Below are 10,052 nucleotides of genomic sequence, written 5' to 3' on the forward strand. Positions count from 1 at the left end.
ATATAGTTCATCTCATGAAACCACTTTCTTTGCTCATCCACAAGAAGCAAGTCCTTATCCTTTAAAATTTTATCGTGAGATTGAAGCAATTCAGTCACATTTTCAAGCTCTATTTCTAATTCTAGTTCTCATGATGTTGCCACCACATCTCAATTACTTCCTTCTCTGAAGTTTCAAACTTCTCAAAATTATTCATGAAGGTTGGAATCTATTTCCTCCAAACTCTTCTTAATGTTAATATTTTTACTTTCTCCCATGAATCATGAATGTTTTTGTTACAGTGTGTGTGTACACTTACCAGAGAGAGAGAGCAAAGGAAAATACCACCCCCTACCCCCGCCCCAGAGTGAAATGACCATGCCATAATCCCTTCTCCTCAGTCTCCTCTTGAGATTTTGGGCATGCACACACGCATGCAAACTAAGCGTGGGTTTCAAGTCTTTGGGTCCAGGATTTGAGTGATGGAGTCAGCCATGTAGAATCCAGTGGCTTAACCTACACACACCACCTGTTTGGCCTCTCTTGAATGTTTTTAATGCCCTCTAGGATGGCATCTAGAAGGTTTTCAATTTACTCAGCCCATATACATCCAAGGGAGCTATAGCTTTACAAAATGTAATTCTTAAATAATAAGATTAGAAAGTCCTATATTCAAGGGCTGCTAAAAAATTGTTGTGTTAACAGGCATCAAAACCATTCATCTCCTTGTATATCTCTCCTAGAGAACTTGGCTAACCAGAGCATTGTAAATGAGCAGTCATATTTTGAAAGGAATCTTCTTTCAGAATAGTAGGGCTCAACAGTAGGTTTATGATAACAAACCATGCAATAACCTAAGTGTGGTCGCTAGGTTTGGTTGTTCCACTAATAGAGCACAAAGTAGATTTAGTATCAGTCTTAAGTGTCCTAGGACTTTTGTGATAGTAAATGAACATCTGTTTCAGCTTAAAGTCACCAACTGCATTCGCCTCTAACAATAGAGGCAACCTGTCCTTTGAAACTTTGAAGCCGGGCCTTGATTTCTCTCGTGTTGTGAAAGTTCTACGTAGCATTTTCTTCCAATTTAAAGTTGTTTCAGCTACATTGAAAATCTGTTGTTTACTATAGTCACTTTCATCAAATATCTTAGCTAGATCTTCTGGAGAACTTGCTGTAGCTTCTGCATCAGCACTTGCTGATTCAGCTTGTGGTGTGGTATGACAAGATCTTAGGTCCTTAACCCTAGTAAACAAACCTTTGATTAACTCTTGGTTCTCTTCTGTAACTTCCTCGCCTCTCTCAGTCTTCACAGAATTAAAGTTAGGGCCTTATCTGGGTAAGGCTTTGGCTTAAGAGCATGTTGTGCCATTTTTGATCATTTAGCTAGACCACTAAAATATTCTCCATATCAGCAATAAGGCTGTTTCATTTTCTTACTATTTTTGCATTCATTAGAGTAGCGCTTTTTGTTTCTTTCAAGAAATTTTCCTTTGAATTCATAACTTGATAAACTGTTACAAGAGACCTAACTTTTAACCTATGTTGGCTTTGACATGCCTGTCTCAGGAAGATCCATCATTTCTAGCATTTGATTTAAGGCAATCACTTTAAATCAACATTCAGAGGCCAATGTTTGGATATTAACTGGTCTAGTTTCAATATTGTGTCTCAGGGAATAGGGAGGTCTGGAAAGAAGAAGAAAGACAGAGAAATGTCCTGTTTATAAAGTCAGAAAACACACTACATTTGTTAAGTTCATTATCTTTCATGGGTACAGTTTTTGGTACTCAGAAACAATTACAAGAGTACATCAAAGTCCACTAGTCACAGATCATTATAATATATATATATATATATACATATATATAGGGTGACTGTGAAGGTCATGATGTATTTTTCTATGCAAAAATGTGTCATGATTTTCCTAGTAAGCCAATAATAATAATGAATAATTTTGAAATTGTAAGTGAATACCAAGCTGTGACACGGAGACATAAAGTAAGCATGTCTCTGCTGTTAAGAAAATGATGCCACACACCTTCAGTTATTAAAACGTAGTGTCTATGAAACACAGAGACACAATAAAGTGAAACACAATAAAATGCATGTCTCTCTAGTTCTGCTGCACAACTGCATATGACATAAGAGCATGGAGTCAGATTGGAAAACTTGGCTCCTCTACTAAATTATAAAGAGACAACATGGGATTGAATAAATGCTGAGTGCTCTTGCTTTGACTGGAAGAGCTAAACTTCAACTTAACAATAGGCTTCGTCATCTCTCCACATGCTTCTATGCCTATTACTCTTGTGTTCTGAATTCTGACCATACTCTATCTAGCATGAGGTATTTTCAGAGGATTAAAAGGCAAGTTTCCTAGGGCAAAGTTCAGGCAGGTTGCATAATATACAGATAACACATTGAAGTAAAGCCTGTTATAGACATTTACTTCCACCACAAGGTCTCCATTTTCATTAGAAATAACCCCTAATGAAATAAACTCTAATGAAATAACCTCTAATGCCAGGACTTTTGGGACCTCAAGGAAATTAACTTCTATGACTTCCTAGTTCTGCTGATCTTCTGAAGTAGATCTAGAGTATTACTGTGTGAAAATCAGTCCTCAGAAGCCAACAGCCTCATGAATAACCAGAAGCTATCCCATCCACTACCTCCTTGGCTTACTAAGTCACCCTGGTAGAGCACTGGTTTATGTCCTGATTTGGCAGCACTGTGTGAAGTCCTGTCTTTCATCCATTATCCTCATAATGATGTAGAAACACTCCACCAAAAGCTGGAAGACTATTTCTATATTTTCTACTGACATCGCTCCATCATTTAGCTAAACTATAACTCACTATCCTCTGCTTTAGAATATGGCTTTTCAAAATAACCATGGCTATTTTTATCTTTATAGTATATTGGATCCATGGGGTACATGCTGAACTATCCAGAGTATATTATTTGCACAGTAATATGAATATGAGTATTACTCTGGAGTTGAACAATATGCTGTTCTTTCCGAACACTTAGAAATCTAATACCTAACCAAGAGGTAGATGGTCAGAGAAGGTATCCCAGACTAATATGTTAATTTATTTTTCTACTATTCGTTCATTTAAATATATGTTTAACTTCTACATTCCAGACTTCTGCTATGCTTTAATATCCAGTAATGAGCAGAATAGGTGCTGTCACTTCTTCCCCACATAGAACTTATGGCCCAGAAGCCCAATTGAGAATAAAGTTATTGAATATGTATATAATTTCCAATAAATATATAATATGATAACAAATTTTAAGTACTATGGAGAAAATGAATGTTAGGGACAACTGCAACATTAGAATTTTGTACTTAATAAATTATCTTTCAATTAAAAAAGGGTAATATAAGGACATTTTTACTAAAATTTTTACCAAAAGCTGTTATTATTAAATTTATTTTTTTGCGAGGGAGAGTTTTTGGTATAGGGTATGTCTGCTCACCAGAAAGACAGAGAGACATAGAGAGACAAAGCGAGAAATCACTTTCTTGCTTAGGGGGATGGCTATGCCACAATCCCTTCTCCTTCATTCTTCTCTCCAGATCTTGGGCACACGCGCACATGTGCTCAACATGAGTTAAAGCCACTGGGTCCAGGACTTGAACCACGGTGGACTACATGAGAGTCCAGTGATGTAGCCATTACGTCACCTGCTGGTCCCGAAAATATATATATTTTTAAATGCAGGTAAAAAAATGAAAATGTGATCTGCGGTGGCCTGGGAATAGGGCATCACTGAGTGATACAAGCTGTGACACGGAGACATAAAGTAAGCATGTCTCTGCTTAACGGGAGGTCCAGATTTGGGTCCCAGGTTGACCTGAATATGACAGCCATGCCAGTGATCCTGACTGGCTGGAAGGGAAGAAGGGATCCTGACATGTGGTACTTTGCTGAAGGTTCATATCTCTTCCATTCTCTCTCTAATAAAAAAAAAAAAGAATGACCTCTGACTCAATGTCTGAGCTATGAGAAGATGTGGAGCTCAGAGAAAACAGTAAATGAGTGGGAGTACATAAACAAAAAAATCTATAAATAAAAATATAATATCAGTAAAAACATAAAGAAATATTAATTTAAAATGTCAACCAAAAAAAGTCCAAAAATTGTGATCAATAAGTTGAAGTGGGTTGTGTTATAAGATTCGTTAAACCATTTTTTTAAACTTTAATTATTTATTTTAATTTGACCAGTGAGAAACAGAGTAACAGAGAGAGAGAAAGAAAAAGAGAAAGTGAGAAAGACAGCTGCCAGGTCCAGGACTTGAACTACAGTCGGCCATGTGGGAGTCCAGTGCCCTTTACCACCATGCGACCTGCTGGCCTCCATGAGATAAATTTCCTAAGATCCTGTTAATTTCAGAGGAGAAGATAAAATAATTGATTAAATACATACTTTAAAAATCTAGCTATGCATTTTATAATTCATAATATTACAAAAAGAATGGAAACAGAATATCTAAATTTTATACTAATAGAGGAAAATATATATTCAATCATCCAAAATAAATAAGAAAAACAGATAAAAACAGGAGCCCCAAATAAGAAATGTAACACAAGACTGTGGAAATAAACTTGAAACGTCAGTGACTGCTCTGAATATAAATGGACTAAATGCTCTTGTTAAAAAAATAAAGATAATCAAACTGAGAAAGAGTAGTCTATAATGTTTATAAAGAATATATCTATAATACATGGGTATAGAAAATGTTAAAAGTCAATGTATGGTGGGCCAGCAGTTGATGTAGTGGTTTAGACATTGGACTCCCACAAGGTAAACCATAGTTTGCATCCTAGACTTGGTGGGTTGAAAAATCATGCCGTGTATATGTGAGTGCATGCACAATATCCCAGGAGGGGAATGGAGGAGTAGGGATTGCAGCATGGCCATCTCCCCTGGGGGGTGATTCCTCACTTACTCTTTCACTGTCACTCTCTGTCTTTATTCAGCAAGCACATGTGCCCTATGGCAAAAAAAAAAAAAAGTCAATGGATGGGGGTGTGCAGCAGGTGGCATGGTTGTTAAGACACTGGACACTCCCACATGGGGGACCATGATTCAAATTCTGGACCTGGTGGCTTGCTTTCTCAATTTCCCTCTCTCTCTCTCTGGTAAAATTAAAATACATGAAAGAATAAATAAAATTAAATAGTTTTTTAAAAGTCAATGGATGAAAAAAGTATATGTCATTAAATCCTTATGGAAAGAAAACTAGTATGACTATAATAATAAGCAATGAAAGAGAATATATTTAGCAGTATAAAAATAATTATTTCAACACGACATTAGATTCAATGACATAAAAATGTAGCATATTTTTCTGTATATATATATATATTAGCAAAGCCACAAATTATTCAAAGCCCAAAATTGACAGACATAGGCCCTTGAGCCACTCTTTCTTTTTTGTGCTTGGGCCTGCTCCCAGCTCTCAGGAGTGTACTTTTGTTTTTGCTCTGTTTTTTTATTTTTTGAAAATTTTAAAACGTTTTTGCAATAGGGTGTGTGCTTGCCAAAGAGGAGAGAGAGACAGAGAGAAGGAAAGTGAGAAATCATACCGCTGGGGGGGAATGACAGTTCCTTCACCTCCATTCTTCTCCTGAGATTTTGAGCATACATGCACACACACATGATTTTCAAGCCATGAAGTCCACAACTCAAACTGTCCTTGATAATGTGGGAGTCCAGTGTCTTAATCACTATGCCACTTGCTGGCCCCTACTTCCTTTCTCAATAAACTATCCTTTGCTTTAAAATAAAAAGAGACAGAAATAAGAAAATTTCCGAAGTTAGAAAGTAACCACTGTGGTGAAGCCATGAAATTATCACCCTGTAGTATTGGAAGCAAAATGTTGACTGCACTTCGTCTTTCAGGTTGGCCTGAACAGCATGCTGGACATGTACCTGGGCGCCCACAGTTCTGAGGAGCTGGAGGGCTGGGAGAGGGAATAGTGGAGTGATAAGGTCCACTTGAATTGCTTTCCTTTCTCTCATACATGAGCTTTTCATTATGGGAAAAGCAGGATATAAAATATTTGGAAAACATAATTAACAAAGTTAACAACTGCAGAATGTACATTAATTATGACTGTGTACAAATCATTTATAAATATTTAACACATCCCAGATTGTAAAGTATGCCTAAACACGAACTCTTTCAAAAAATTGAGGAGAATATTTTCCAACCCATTTTATGATTGAGCATTACCCTGGTAGCAAAACTAGACCAAGATATTACCAAAAAATTGTAGCTCCGTATCTTTCATAAACATATACGCAAATATTTTAAACAAAATTTTAGAAACTTACATCCAAAAATATATTAAAATTATTCTACATTGTATCTAATTTTTAATTATGCCAGCAGTGCAAAATTAGTCACTTAAACATCAACCCTTGTCATTCATCTTTGTCACAGTCTAAAAACATGCACACATATACCACCAAGAAACAATTCAAGCATTTCAAAAGAGGCAGAAAAAGCATTTGATAAAGCCAATATTAATGATAAAAGATCTCAAAAACAAGGAATAGGGACCAGTAGTTAGCATAATGGCTATGTTGCTGGACTCCCACTTAGTCGACCGCAGTTTGAGTCCCAGACCCGGTGGCTTAAACTCATGCCAGGTGCGTGTGCGTGCGTGCCCAAGATCCCAAGACAAGAATGGAGGAGAAGGGATTGCAGCATGACCAACCCCCCCTGGGGGATGATTTCTCGCTTTCTATCTCTCTGTCTCTCTCTGTCTGTCTGGTGAGCACACGTGCCCTATAGCAAAAACGTCTCAAAAAAAAACAAGGAATTGAGGAGATAACTTCAATCTGATAAATGGCATCCATAAAAAATTTTCAGTTAAGAGCATTCTTAATAATAATAAAATTATATATTTGTTTAAGATTAGGAACAAAATGTCCTTATTCTTATCCCTACTTTATATATTTTACAGGAGAATTACAGGAGGTGCCGTAAAGAAAAAAAAAAAAAGCTAAAACACAAAATGATACATTATTGAAAAGGTGGGGCAAACAAATGGCGTAGTGGTTACAACACTGGACTTCCACATGACTGACAGTGGTTTGAGTCCTAGACCCGGTAGCTTCAAACTCACTCTAGGGGCGTGTGTGTGTATGCCCAAAATCCCGAGAGGAGAATGGAGAAGGGATTGCGGTGTGGCCATCCCCCTTGGGGATAATTTCTTGGTTCCTGTCTCTCTGGTGAGTGCACACACCCTATAGGAAAATTCTCTCAAACAAATAGAGATGGAAGCAAAATTGTCCTTACTAATAGGAAACATGAAATTGTTTGCATAAAATATTTTATATAATCTAAAAAACTAATACACTAATGAATCTAATATATGAATTTAGAAAGGTTGTAGAATATAATGCAAACATGCAAAATCAATTAGGACTCCATGTACTAGTGTACATTCATTAGAAATTGGAATATTGTGGCCAGCAGATGACATAGCAGTTACATCCTTGAACGCCCACATGGCAGACCGTGGTTTTAGTCCTGGACCTGGTGAGTTTAAACTCATGCTCAGAGGGTATACATTCCCAAGATCCCCTGAGGAGAATGGAGAAGAAGGGATTGTGACATGGCCATCTCCTTGGAGGATGATTTCTCACTTTCCCTCTCACTGTCTCTGTCTCTGTGTCTCTCTGGTGTGTGCATGTGCCCTAAGGCAAAAATCTGTTAAAAAAAAAAAAGAAAAGAAATTGGAATATTAAAAATACTATTATTTTTAAAGTTTTCCTGATAGGGTACATGTGTTCATTGGAGAGAGACAGAGACGGTGAGAGAGAAAGTGAGACATCATCCCCCAGAGGGGATGGCCACACCACAATTCCTTCTTCATTCTCTTTTCCTGATCCTAGGTGTGTCTGGTGTGATCTTTAAGCTGTTGGTCTGGGACTCAAATCATGGTAGACTATGTACAAGTACAGCACCTTACTGTCATGCCACCAGCTGCCCCCGGAATATACTATTTTTAAGAGCATAAAAATATTAAATACATAGGGTTAATCTGACAAACAGCACACAAACCCTGTACACTGAAAAATAAAAAATGCTGTGAGATTAGGCGAGCATGTGTCATGATGGTTAAAGCACTGAACTCCCATATGTCCTATGGTGGTTCAAATTCTGGACCCAATAGCTTGAAAATCATGTTGGGCACAAGTGTGTGCATGCCCCAAATCCTAGGAGGAGAATGTAAAAGGAATTTTGAGCATGTACACACTGCTCTCCTGCTAGGAGGTGATTTCTCACTTTCCTTCTCATTGTCTCCTCTTCTCTCTCTCTCTCTCTCTCTCTCTCATGAGCACACCTTGCACATGCCCTACGGCAAAAACAAAACAAAATAAAAACTTAAATAAAATAAAAGAAAGAAAATGCTGGGAAATGTTGAGGAAATCCTCAAAAGATGAAAATACCATGTTTAGAGATTAAAAGACTTTACATTGTTAAGTCGCAATTCTCTATATTCTAATCTATACATTCAATGCAATAGCTGTCAAAATTCCAGTAGAAGTTTTACATAACTTGATTTTTTTTGACAGGTTGATTTAAAAAGTCACACTGTAAAAAAACTAGAGTAACAAAAACATCAAAACAAAAGAATAAAATTGTAGAACTTATACTATCTAATATCATGATTTGCTTAATGCTACAGGAATCAAGACTGTATAGCTTTGGCATGAAAAATTCACAAATAGATCAATGGAACTGAATTGAGTTCAGAAATATACTTGGTAAGGACACCAGGCTGCCTGTGGCTGTAGGTCCTTATGGCCAGGACTGTCACTCATCCCCACTCCTACTTGTCTCGGGACTTCAGGATGGTTTCTGGGGAGTTTAATATGAACTTGCACCCATTCCCACTCCACCTGGAAACCGGTTCAAACCAGCGCGCAGTTCCTGACACCAGGCTGCCTGTGACTGCAGGCCCTTATAGTCTAGACCATTGCTCATCCTGTGCCCCTTCCCCACGTGCCTTTGGACTCTCTGAATGTCAGTGTTTCTTTGTTCTTAAAGTGTTGCTTATCAGGTCAGTTGAAGGCTCACCACTCCTTAGAAACAGGGAGGACTTTGGGTCACCCGGACCAGTGACAATAGTATATGGTACTGGTGAGCAACAGGCAGGCCAACCATAAGAGAAATCATCAATTTTCTAATTCTGCACACTTTTTAACAATCAGAGATACCTTAAATAAGTTATGAAGCAATATATAGATCACCTGATGACTAGGAACAATTGCAGAGGCTCAAGAAGCATGAGCAATCAACAAGGCCTCTCCCCCAAGGGAAATCATCAAGCCTACATCACCCGAAGTCAACACAATGGACGTAGTGGACATGTTGGATGAGGAATTCAGAATATTTCTAGTGACCAAACTAATTGAGATGGAAGAGAAAAGAGACAAGGAGCTCCAGGAGATGAGGAAGTCCTTTCATGATTTGAAAGAAGAAATAGATACTTTAAACAAGAACCAGATGGAACTTCTAGGGTTGAAGAAGTGATACAAGAAATCAAAATCTCCCTTGAAAGTACTAAAAGTAAGTTATATCAGGCAGAAGATCAAATCTCTAATGTAGAAGACAAAACATCTGACCTAGAGAAAAGTATCAAGAAGATTGAGAAAACAACCAAGAAAAATGAGGATAATATACAAAGAATACTGGATAACATCAAGCACCACAACATCCGGAAAATTAGTATCCCAGAAGAAGAAGAAAATAATAAAGGCATAGATAATTTATTCCATAAAATCCTGGAAGAAACTTTCCAAACCTAGAAAGGCATTCAAATATCCAGACCTAAGAAATACATAGGACCCCGAGTAGAATCAACCCAAGAAGTTCCTCTCCAAGGCACAGCATAGTCAGACTGGCAAAAACAACAGACAAAGACAAGATACTAAAGTTGGCAAGAGGGAAACGTCAAGTTACTTACAAAGGTCACCCCATCAGGCTAACATCAGATCTCTCGGTGGAAACAATGCAGGCAAGGAAAGAATGGGGAAATA

General features: G+C 37.6%; 1 pseudogene; it reads right to left on the bottom strand.

Moving 5' to 3' along the window:
- Positions 1 to 10,052, bottom strand: part of LOC102498274 (tigger transposable element-derived protein 1-like) — a 27,276-nt pseudogene that overhangs the window by 208 nt on the left and 17,016 nt on the right.

Source organism: Tupaia chinensis, unplaced genomic scaffold (assembly GCF_000334495.1).
Source record: "Tupaia chinensis unplaced genomic scaffold, TupChi_1.0 Scaffold000055_1, whole genome shotgun sequence".
In the NCBI taxonomy this organism is placed as follows: Eukaryota; Metazoa; Chordata; class Mammalia; order Scandentia; family Tupaiidae; genus Tupaia; species Tupaia belangeri.